The sequence below is a fragment of the Perna viridis genome, chromosome 9 (genome assembly GCF_037379345.1).
Source record: "Perna viridis isolate PV_CMFRI_1.1 ecotype Kerala chromosome 9, ASM3737934v1, whole genome shotgun sequence".
Classification (NCBI taxonomy): domain Eukaryota; kingdom Metazoa; phylum Mollusca; class Bivalvia; order Mytilida; family Mytilidae; genus Perna; species Perna viridis.
In genome coordinates, this window is record NC_142453.1 from 14163252 (window position 1) to 14175326 (window position 12075).

At 34.8% G+C, this 12075-nt stretch overlaps 2 pseudogenes; both read right to left on the reverse strand.

The window, feature by feature from the left end:
• Positions 1-115: 115 nt before the first annotated feature.
• LOC148606878 (uncharacterized) lies at positions 116-3968 on the reverse strand (annotated as a pseudogene).
• A 7-nt stretch (positions 3969-3975) lies between these two features.
• On the reverse strand, positions 3976-9955 carry LOC148606879 (uncharacterized; annotated as a pseudogene).
• Between the last annotated feature and the right edge of the window lie 2120 nt (positions 9956-12075).

Below are 12075 nucleotides of genomic sequence, written 5' to 3' on the forward strand. Positions count from 1 at the left end.
AACAAACAAACACTGGTATTAGGAAAACAGCTCGCTTTGACAGTACAGAAAAGCTTCGAACTTAAAGAAAAGGAAAAGATTTAAAATCACAATAACAATTAAATTGTTTATGTACCTAAATTCTGAGATACTGATAATCTAAGATTAAAATCTTCTCTAGTATATTCGTCTTTTTCCTTCTCACTCTTCCAACGACCGTGTTTTTAAACAGTCGGTCACCATGCGGCTGTAGCAGTAGCGGTAGCTCTACCTGAGCGTAAGCTATGAAGGCCAGCCATTTTTTATCATAACCTAAGGACTCCATAGCAGATAACAATAGCTCTCCAGCCCTAGTATATGATAACTGACCATTTTTCTAAGTTTATAAGAGTTAGTAGTGCTACAATATGAAACCGATCTAATATAAATTTGTTAGAGTCTACTGGTATGTTAGCTACTTTTAAATATTGTTCTAACGTAGCTACTGGACACGTAATTTGTCCACTTTTAGCAACAATAGCATAACGACCTTCCCTGTAAATGTCAGTTTTGCTCTACTCTAACTCCCTTTTTACATGACTTGAATAAAATTTTACTTTAATTTGATCTCTTCAAATTCGCTACTTCAGAAAATCAACAAAAAAAACTGCAAAACTTAACAAGCACATGCATGCTATACGTAAATCATTAAGATTACAAGATTGCTGACCATATTTATCTACAATTTGTGATAAAATTTCAGGCGTTATTGGTTCTTTTTTTGGTAACGTTATGTCCAATTTTTCTGTGAGCCCCTTCACGAACTGACTCTACAAACGGTGATTCGCATGGGTCTAGAAAACCGGCTTATTTGTGAATACACTGCTTCATCTATTTTACTTCTTGATTTATGCGTTTCCGACAAATACAGAGAAGTATTTAGACCACTTACAAAAAGAAAAAAGGCATATTTGTACTTCCGTCTGGTACTGCTGGCTTTTGAGGAAAGAAGATAATCTGATAGTTTGCTGTACAGTGCACCAAATACAGAACCACAGTCAGGAGATACTGGTAAAGATTTCCGAATTCCAACGGAGAAAATATCTGCAAAATGTGTAATGATATAAAATACTTGTCATTTTAATTCAATCTATATAAACAAATAAAACCAGTGACCTTGCCATCCTCTACGGCCCGTCATCATCTAGACCATGTCAACTACAACATAACCAGAAGTATACCACAAAAACAGAACCAGAAGTTTTGAGATTTTTTTTTATATAACTGATAATAAATAAAATTCTGTATAATCTGTCATGTAAATAAATGTGACCGTGTGAAATACAATATACTCATAAAATATGTTAGGACCTTGTCACAATTAACACTACACTCATGTGAATCTGGTGTCTAACAAGACTGCCAAAACAGGCGTTATAAACGGCTTAGAGCTTAATATGGTATTTTCATTACGACCTCTAATATAAATGTCACTTTTGTCTCTACATTCTAAAACTTCTTTCACATAAGGCTGAAACTCAAGATTTTTGCCAAAAATCATTATCCGATAAGCGGTAGATTTCCACTTGGGTACTATTAAAGTACTCCTAGCCCTACAATATGTCAAATGTTTGATACACATTATAACATAATAGATTGGTGGCACCATCCAATTATTAACATTCCCCCAGTTCTGCGTAAAAGCATTGGCAGCGAGTGTATCAGGGTTCAAAAATAATTATTTAAATCTGTCTATTTTTGCATTTTGTGAATTTGCAAATCTGTCAATTGTGTATTGACCCCAAATATCATTCATGAAATTGAAAAATTGAAATGAAACTCTCCAGTTCTCATGGTCAACCATTCTGCTAAATATATACTGAATATTACATGTCAAAACCTGTATCACATGCTGTATCAACCTGAGACTTCTATATCAACCCAAGGGCCACCGCCCCGTGGGGTGTTATAGGTCGAGGGCTGATACAGCATGATATACAAATTTTAACATGTCATGTTCATTTATTTATATCATATATTTTAACCATACTTCAAGTATGGTCTGAGAAAGGGTGTGATATAAGGTTGAACATGACATGTTAAAATTTGTATATCATGCTGTATCAGCCCTCGACCTATATCACCCCAAGGGCCACCGCCCCGTGGGGTGTTATAGGTCGAGGGCTGATACAGCATGATATACAAATTTTAACATGTCATGTTCATTTATTTATATCATATATTTTAACCATACTTCAAGCATGGTCTGAGAAAGGGTGTGATATAAGGTATGCGATATAGGTGTAGGGTGTAATATAGGGTATGCGATATAGATCTAGAGGTGTGATATAGAGTATGCAATATAGGGTAGATGATATAGGGTTTAAAGCAAACAATTATAATGCATATACAAAAAAAAATATATTTTAATCTAATTATATGATACAATCCGCTATAGAGTTTTCAGATCTGGGGACCCACTGAATATCAATGGACATACATTTTTCTATGCAAACTGAGAAAATTGATAAAGCTATAATATGCAGTTTGTAATTCAAAGTGCCAGCTCAGTGTACCATTTAAAAGGTTTTACCTTCAAAACTATATTTAAAAGACTGTGCCACCAACTCTATGACTTTCGGCTTTCGCCAGGTTGAGCTCTCTATTGCTTAACTAGAACTCCATGTCTTGTGGAAAACTTTCTGATCAAATTTTACTGAATATGCTCCTGCAGCTACAATACTAGCATCTGAGTAGATCACGACATGTGATTTTGAATAATGACCTAACAATTTACAGTTCAAATTTGCAACATTAAAAAAATTTGTAATTCTGACAACACATTTTAATGGCATGAAAATAAAAGCAATTTAACCCAGTCTAATCTACACTCTATTGCCACATGAAAAAAACTTTGTCCCAATAACAGGAGACATGGAAATTACTCTCCCTTCTACTTGAGCTAAAGTCTTGGCTGTAATTTTGAGAAATTTTTGATAACAATTTCTAGAAATACCAACAGGTCATTAATACGTCTTTCAGATATGTGCAATCTGAATGTGTTGCTGTCCCAAATGATACCTAGCTATTAAAGCGACAGTACTGGTGTAAAAAGAGACTTCTTCTCATTTATGAGAAAACCAGCATCTTCTGGAGACTTTTTCACAAATTTTAGAGTCTTCAATACATTTTGATTCATCAGTACACATACCAAATCCGTCATCAAGGTTATAACACAACATTTATACCGTTTTCTTGCCACAGTTTAACCAATGGCCTCAAACATTTAGTAAAATATATGGACCAGTACTAATGCCAAATACCAAAACTGTAAAACAGTAATTTTTTTCTTTCCAGCTGAAGCCGAAAAATGTATGCTATGAATGGATGTTTAATTTCATAATGAAAATATCCAGAACTCAAATCAAACTTATACATGTGAGAATCTTATTGAAAATATTGTACAGCAACTTTCCAGTCTCCATTTTTTTAATAGATTTGTTCATGACACTCAAATCCAAAATAAGCCGTTTCTTACCACTTAGTGGGTTTACTGTGTGGCTGAAATGGAACTTCAATACCACAACCTAAAGACATTGACTCTGCTATGGTTTCTGTGACAAATTGTTCATTTTGTGAAGAGGACTTGTTATTCTACCTGGCGTGTCAATAAATGGAATAACATAACCATTTTTATAGTATCAATGACAAAGGAATTTGCTCCAATATCTTCCAAAAATTGTATATGTTTAGCTAATCGTCCTTTTACACCTTTAAATAAATAAATTTCATGACTTGTATCTTCAAAATACTGAATTTGGTCTAAAAATATTTTCATATTTAATTCATCACCTTTGTCATACTTAAAATTATCAGAAAATTGAGAAATTAAACTTATCATTCACTTTTTTTCTGACCGACACCTCACTACTTGTGACCTCCTGTTGCAGACCCAGCGATTCCTGGCTTGAGAAGGGAACAATTATTTCTCCAGTGTCTCCTGTGTCCATATTGTTTTCAACAAGCGGTGCCGACTCGGAAGGGCTGTGTTGTTCTCGGATACTGCTGGTTGTAAGCGGGATTCCCATATGTCTCAGCCGGTGACGGTTTTGGTCTACTGTAAGGTACCGTTACCTTTCCTGGCCTTTTCCTTTCACGGTGCGCATAGCTCTACTTTCTGCCTGTCGATTTTTTTCTCGTCCTCACTGAGTTATATTGGTATTTACGGAGGGTAGTCCAGCAAGCTGGGGACGAAACTACTATCCTTATTAGCTAGTTACGGCCCTTAATCTTATCCAAAGGTCAAGAACAATGCGTATTCTAGAAGCTCTAGTTTAAGGAATATGATTATTAAGAGTTTATTAAGATGAATCAGAAGATCGGTATTAAATTCATATTGAATGCGATTACCTTCATGTTCATCTTTATAAATTTAATACAGACATCCTCCTTCAGTTCTTAGTTAGGGGATCTTGTTCATGAAGCAATTTTGACTCCAGGTTTAAATAGCTGGAAAATGCCCCATAACTCCTGACTGGATCAACATACAACCACCAAAATTACTCTCAGCCTTCCTTTGATGGTATGACACCTTATTGTGCCACACATGTACATGTAAATTCAAAGAGATCCATTCACTTATAATCAAGTTATTGTCTGGACATCAAGAAAATACTTGTTTATGGTCCCCTTTTTGGTATCTTATTCCTAGAATATTCATGTCTTGACCCTAAATTCAATACCAGTCTGACTAATGTTGAATATTGTGGAGCAATGATAGACATTCCTATGTTTTTGCTGGAGTTGTATAGTTAAATTCTATGAAATACATGGTTGGGTCTCTTTTTGGTCCCGATATTCTAAAATTCTAAACCATAACCCCAAAAGTCATACCAGATGTACTAACAGATGTACAGGTTATCGCACAAAATTTAAGTGTAAACGGACGACAATGATAACGACAATTTTTTGCGGTCTGTTAAAAACCATAAAATTCGTCACTTCAATTAATGAATCCAGGCAAATTCAAGGAAAATTGGGAAAAAATGCAATATTTTTTGCATGAAATCTTGTTTTGTCACAGAGTCTATCCCAAAAATCATCTTGCCTCGGTTTGCATGGTCTTAATTCAATTTATGCCTGCTATCCAGATATCCTGATTGATCAAATGGAGACTCAGAGAGCTCTGATGGTCACATTTAACGTAACGTTGTTTTATATATATAATGTTTTAGAGAATTTTTTTTAAGAAACGTAAAGAGACGATAGCTGAAATAGGGCTTTGGTCAGGGTGAGCTAAAAGTATAATCTAAAACATTATATACAGATTACATGTAGAGCTTTAAAGGTTATCTCAGTTCAGTTAAGCTAATCCGAATAATTCTTCTCAGTAACCAATTATTCCATCCGCTCTCCGTTAAAACGCAGTTAACACGCGAGAGACGTTTATTAAAACGAGAAAAAAACAATTCCCACCACGTGGTTCCCCTGCTTCTCTCCCCAGAAAACATATAGGAAACCCCATAAGTGATTTATGTCATTCATATGGGGAAACAAAATAGAAGGTGCACAGTGACATCATGTGATGAAGACTTTGTGAAACTTTCATCAAATTCCATCGAGCAGTTTCAGAGGAGTTGCAGATTAAAAGATGCCCCCATGCACGATCCCTCCGTCCAGTCGAATAATGGCAAAGTGCATGTTTTGTATCAAGAAACACTAAAAGTCTTTCAGATGGACAAACAAAATAAGAGCTATTATGTCGTAAAAAAATTAATGAAATTTTAATCAAATTATCAGCAGTTCCAGAGAAGTTGCAGATTAGAACTTGGACCGAATGAACGAACACCAGGGTCACTATATACCTCACGCTTTACAAGTATCATCACCGCTGGAATATTTCGGTTAGGCCTACACATGCATTATTTATTTGACCATTTTACCTAGACTTCATTTGACGATATTGATAATGATGGGTTGTTTTTCAAACAAACTTGTAATTAAAGGACGTAATAATGCTGTAGAATAAAGAATTGATCCCATTCAAAGCTCTAATTAAGTAATCTTTAAAACTTCATATCGGCCATTTACTTTGAGACCCTGAGCGTCTTGCAAGAAGCAGGAGCTGAAAGTTGCTGTTCTACTAGTATACTAGAGCTCACTCAAATTTCCCTTTCTTGTGTATTAATATACCAGCTATCCCGGCATATGGTGTTGTCAGAGGTAGAAGCGACTATTCCTGAATACTTTAACAAAATAAAAATAAAAAAAAAGAACACACCACCGTCGCTAAGAGACAGGCTTATGGACTAAAGTCATAAAAATACATCTCATATGCTACCTAAAAAGTTTGATTTCCGATATCCATAATTTATTGAAATTTGTTTCTGTTTCTGACAAACAGATTATTAATGATGGATTTTTCCAATGTCTACAAATAAATATTTTGTAGTTTTTACTTGTGACGGTATTATTTCATCTTGAACTTGACGCACCTTCCTCACAAATCTTAAGATTTTTCGAAACTCGTGGCTTAGATTTACATAATTTCTTAGTTCTTTTTGTTTTATCTTTATAACTTTCATTATGGGAAACAGGCTTACTTTAAAAGTATTTTATTGGAAACTATATCACTTGAGCCTGAAATTGTGTAGTTATGATGTCTTCCGTTGCTCCTTCTAAATTTGTTATGCTTGAATCATGCTTTCATTACAACTATACTCATCCTTTGTGTACATGTAAGTTAATGATCATACCGGAGCAGCTGGTCCATGCTCCCAGTTTTTAATAGAGTCCGAGCTGCTCATTCACGCTAGAATCTTGGTATCCTAGATTACTCTCCTGATCGATTTTAGAATAAAAGCAAGTGCAGCATGACACAACCACATCAAGTTGAACTATGTTCACTTCGGGCAAGTGTGGAGGAAATATTAGTATTTGACACACGTAGCAACAAGTAATAATTTCAAAATTTCATGACATTTTGGTTCACTAGAACAAAAATAATCGCAAGGAAACGAAAAAATTATCAACGACGACGACAACGGCGATTACATCATAAAATAATGCGACAACACTTTTTTGGCGTTCATATAAAAACTTATTGATTGGTAGTAAGTGCATCGTCCTGAACGTGTCCGCATGACATCTTGCGGTTTGTTCCTTCTGGATATTATCTTGAACACCATTTCGCTGGGAAAAAAAACGTTGACCTGCCTATATATAAATGTTCTCGCTCTCTTAAACTGATGAAATGTAAAATTATCCTCTAGTGAACGCCTAGAAGCCATCAGTTTGTAGTATATTTATGTTACTCAATCAGCTTTGCATGACACATACTTTTTGTTGAGAAAGTTTTTTGTTTTAATTGAGTGATATTTTTTGTGCAATTACGAACGAAATATCAAAAGTATTTTAGCAGTAGCCGGTTTTATGCATGATATATTCGATTTATAAAGTGTTCTTGTCCTGAAATTAATATCTGCCATAAAATGATAAACGTATTGTCTTTCTGCTTTTAGTGATAAACTTTTATCAATATCTGAAGTAGAAATAAACTTATTTACAAGTCAATTGATTCTTTATTACTTTGAAAAAAATATGACCAAAAATTAATGTTACGCGAAAAAAACTTCCTGAGTCCTACAGATGAGATCAGTTCTACCCTCAGGGGAACTGTCAGAAGAGCCGGCTCTACGAGAACAGTTCTACTATAGAGTCAGATCTTTTGACAGTTCTGGCAGAGCTGTAGAGCCGGTTCTGCTAGAACTTAGAGAAGAGCTGGCTCTAGAATGGTTCTTAACTTCTCATAGAACTGTTCTTCTCACAGTTCTAGGACAGTTTTATGTGAGGTTAGAGCTGATCTCATCTGTACTCCGGTAGCGACCCCTATTTGAACAAAAATGAGCGTACAATGCATCTAATGCATACACAAACTGTATGTATTTCAAATGTACCCCTTGTGCAATTATGAAGAAGATATCTATAACATGTCATGCAGGACAGGCGCTAAAAGCTCCATTTTCTGGTCACGATGATTATAAAATAAAAACAGGAATTTTCAGAAATTCAATATTTTAGCCATTTCGTCAGTGATTTGTGATTTGTATGCGCTAACATTCATATCGAATAATCTCTTAGTTTCAAGAAATCTCATATGATGACATTCTCATATGTCATCTCGGTTGAGAAGTGCTCCGGCTACCCCTTTGGAATTATGATTTGTTATGGAAAAGTATATTTTGTTTATTCAGACTAAACGCAAACGGTTAGAGAATAACTCTTACAATGGTAAAGATGTCTATGTTGTTGTTTTAAAACGTCAGTGGAAATGCATTTTAGAACTTCTAAAGTTTGGTTATAAGATAGAAAGATATAAAAAGTTGAGTAAATCTGAAACTCCTAAAATCCCCATTAAAATAATATTCAGCTAGATATAATTGTAACGCACAGCGTGACAGTGTGTTTTCCCAACTTTCCCATTGTCACAGTAAGATTTTAAATCACTGTACACACACATATTTATTTTTTTTTTATTTTTCATATTTTTTAATCAAAAACTAAATTTTTGAGCTTATCAAGCTTTCATTTAACACAGAATGAAATCAGCCCAAATTCCTTTAATGCTAATATGAGATTGATGTAAAATACACAATGCAAACGTTCCAATGATTTGTAAGAGTTGTGTCCCTTACTGTAGGTCTACCTCCTTAAGCGTCTGATGTGAACAGATAAAGTAAATAAATAGATAATTGAAACAATAGCACCAAACATGTATTTTTGCTTATATGCTAAAAATCACAAAATTCTTGGCTTTTTGATCCAGCAGGGTACAAATACAGGCTGATACTGAAAAAGAATTCAATGAAATTCTTTGTATACAATTTGATTCGGTAACGGGATATTTCGCCAATCTCATAAGTGATGACATATTCGCTTATTTGTATATCGTTAAGTGCCAAATTGGTTGGCAAATAAATAAACAATTTAATAAACAATTGACAATATCATGATTAGAATCCCAATTTTCAAAACGTTATAACGTTGTGCAAAAGGTAATGTACCAAATATTTAAGCACTACCTTCAACATGTTACAAAAAGTGTAACACGCGGACAGACAGACGGTCAAGTTGATTGCAATTTAACCTCTGAACAATTAAGTAAAAGAACACCCTTCGTTTCATTTATGTAAGACCACAAGGGATAAAACTTTAATATTATATCAGTGAACACCTAACAGTGTTTATAATTGCATAGACAAGCCTTTCTTTTCTGAATATTCACTTCGAAAACATTTCCATTTGATAAGAGGCAGGCTAGTGCCACCTCTCCCTTTCCCATGGATCCACCTATGAAAATATAGCCAGTAATAGAAAAAGAATAATAAATGCAATTATATTATAATACAAACAATTTGTTGGTTGTGCAATTCCATCCAAAGATTTTTACCTTATCTATTATGATATAAAAAAAAAACCACCTATTGTTAAAGATTTGAACACATGTTTAAATTTAACAAGTATGGGCACAACATGCAAGCATAACTCTGAATTAAGATTGAGATCATTATTGTCAGACCCGTTTTGGCCTCTCATTCTGAAACGGTTGAGGTCACAACCACCTCCCCCCCCCCCCCCGGTCCTAAAACTAATCCTGGCCTTCCTATGGTGGTGTGGAACCTTATGTTACAATTTCAAAGAAACCCAATCAATTTTACTTAAGTCATTGCCTAAACATAAAACAATAATTGGTTTCTAGCTTCTTTTTTAACAGTTCAAGTCACATCCCCAAATTCCATTCAATCTCTCTTTTTGTTGAAAGACACATCCTGGTAAAATTTAAATCAAAACCATTCGCATTTACTCAAGTTACTGTCCAAACAACAAAAATGCATTTATATGGCCCCTTACTCCAAAGTACTTCACGTTACCCCAAAAATCTATCTAAGCCTTCATGTGGTAGAAGGATACCTTGTCGTTCAATATCAAAGCGACCCATTCAGTTAAGGTCAATTGTCCAGATAAAGATAATATCAGGAAAATGGTTGTTCTTGGTCCCTAATCCCTAAACAGTTCAAGTCACAACCCCCAAAAATCAATCCCAGGCTTCTTTTTTTGTGGTATGGCACCTAGTGGAGTAATTTGATACAGATCTATACACTTAATACTCAAGTTATTGAATGCTTATCATGAAAATACCTGTTTCTGACCCTTTTTCTCTTCTTATTCCTAAACGGTTTAAATCGCACCCTCCAAAAGTAATCCCTGACTTCCTACCCTTATGGTATATTTCATAAAGATCTATACAGTAATACCCAAGCGGACATGACAGCACCAAACCATTAAACGACCTCAATTTATTTGCATTCCTATTAAAATTTGAAAAAAAATCCCGATGAATGAAAATTGATATCCCATGCCACTCAGTGGATTTTTTTTGCCAATCGTATAACGGTACCTGAAAATCATCATGAAGTTGATGAGTGAGGTGCACAGTGGGCCTTCCATGCCCATGGACTAGTAGCTCAAGTTAAAATTAACAAAACCATAGACATTATAGTTTTCTAACAATAATTACTAAAGTACATGAAATTTCTATACCGAGAAACAATAGAAATCTTCAAAGTCGCTAATAGTGAAAATATTCTATGCCATTGATTTTGGCTTGCTTCCAACATCCAGGCTTGTGTTGTAATGTTTTGTATGTACCAACTTTCAATAAAAGTTTCGAACACTGAACTTTGTAATAAAACGCAACAGTTCGTCGGTCGGCTATGATCTGCAAGAGAGTGAGTCCGACATGGTACCAACTTAAGCGAGGTTGTGATATGACCAGAATGTATCTCAATCAAAACAACTCGGAAATTAGGCGTTTCTCAGTTCTATTACAGAAAGTTCAATGCCAACCGATCACATCATCTTTTACTGTAAACTTCCCGCTCTCATACAAGTAAAAACACACGTAGAACATATGTACATGTATGGTAATTAAGAGGTACATTTTGATCTCGTATGAAGCTAGAAATGACGGTTCAATGGCACCTTTCTGCAATATAAGGTGGTGTAGTAATATGCAATTATGCATTTATTCATTCATTCATTCATTTCCTTTTTACAGAGATTTGATATGAAATAACAAAAGTATACATACAAGAGTAAGACGAAGATAATTAAAATGGAAAATTAACCTATATACATACTAAATGTCATACATGTCAAAGTACTATGAAAAATGTTAGTGACCTTCAGGAAGAGGACACGTGTTAAATGTCTATAGATGTTCGATTTGCTATAGACCTCTATTGTAAGTGGCTGCTGATTTAACCACGTATTTATAACATAGCGAGTAGAAGTGTTCAACATCAGTGTCATCAAGAGAAATTCTGTTTTCTTTCCTAGAAGCACACAATAAAAAATTTCAATGTCATTATGGCTCAGTTCAACATATAGATTTAAATCGAAGTTTTCAATCATGAAATCATAGAAGATATCCCGCAGAGGGTAAATATATTAAGTACACTCAGACGATGAGAGAATAAAAACGTCCTTGAAGCTTTTGTTTCTGAGTTCGCAAAGTTTGGTTTCATTGTCGGGTATGGTAATGATAAGTTTAGCGATGAAAAACGTTCCCTGCAGTTGCGCTTGAGGTGAAGGGTATTTCCATATATCTACCACTGTCACATCTTGGTGAATGTGACGAAAACGAAAAAAGTCAGTCAGTAGAAATACGCCTTTACCAGAGATTTTCTTGTTTCTGGTTAATTGCACAGATTACAGTCTTTTTCCATAAGTTAGAACTTTGTTGGAAAATGTCCTTCTTTGACATAAGTCTCAAGAAAGGAAAGGAGTCCATACTTTTGAAGTATCAGACATATCTGAGATGAATCCGGACCTTTCGGAAATATTAAGCATGCATGTGAACAGTTTGTTAATAAATATCCGTTTAGGTAAAATGTCACGATCTAAACGACAGTTTTCCCAGAAAATATAGCTAGCGCTTTTCGATTTCACACAAAATAGGTCGACGGCCTAGCATGTTTTCGCACATATCTGTTCTAGTCCTTGTCGGAAACCGCTGGATCTTTTTGGCTACAAAATGCTGGAACTTATTCAAGAGTT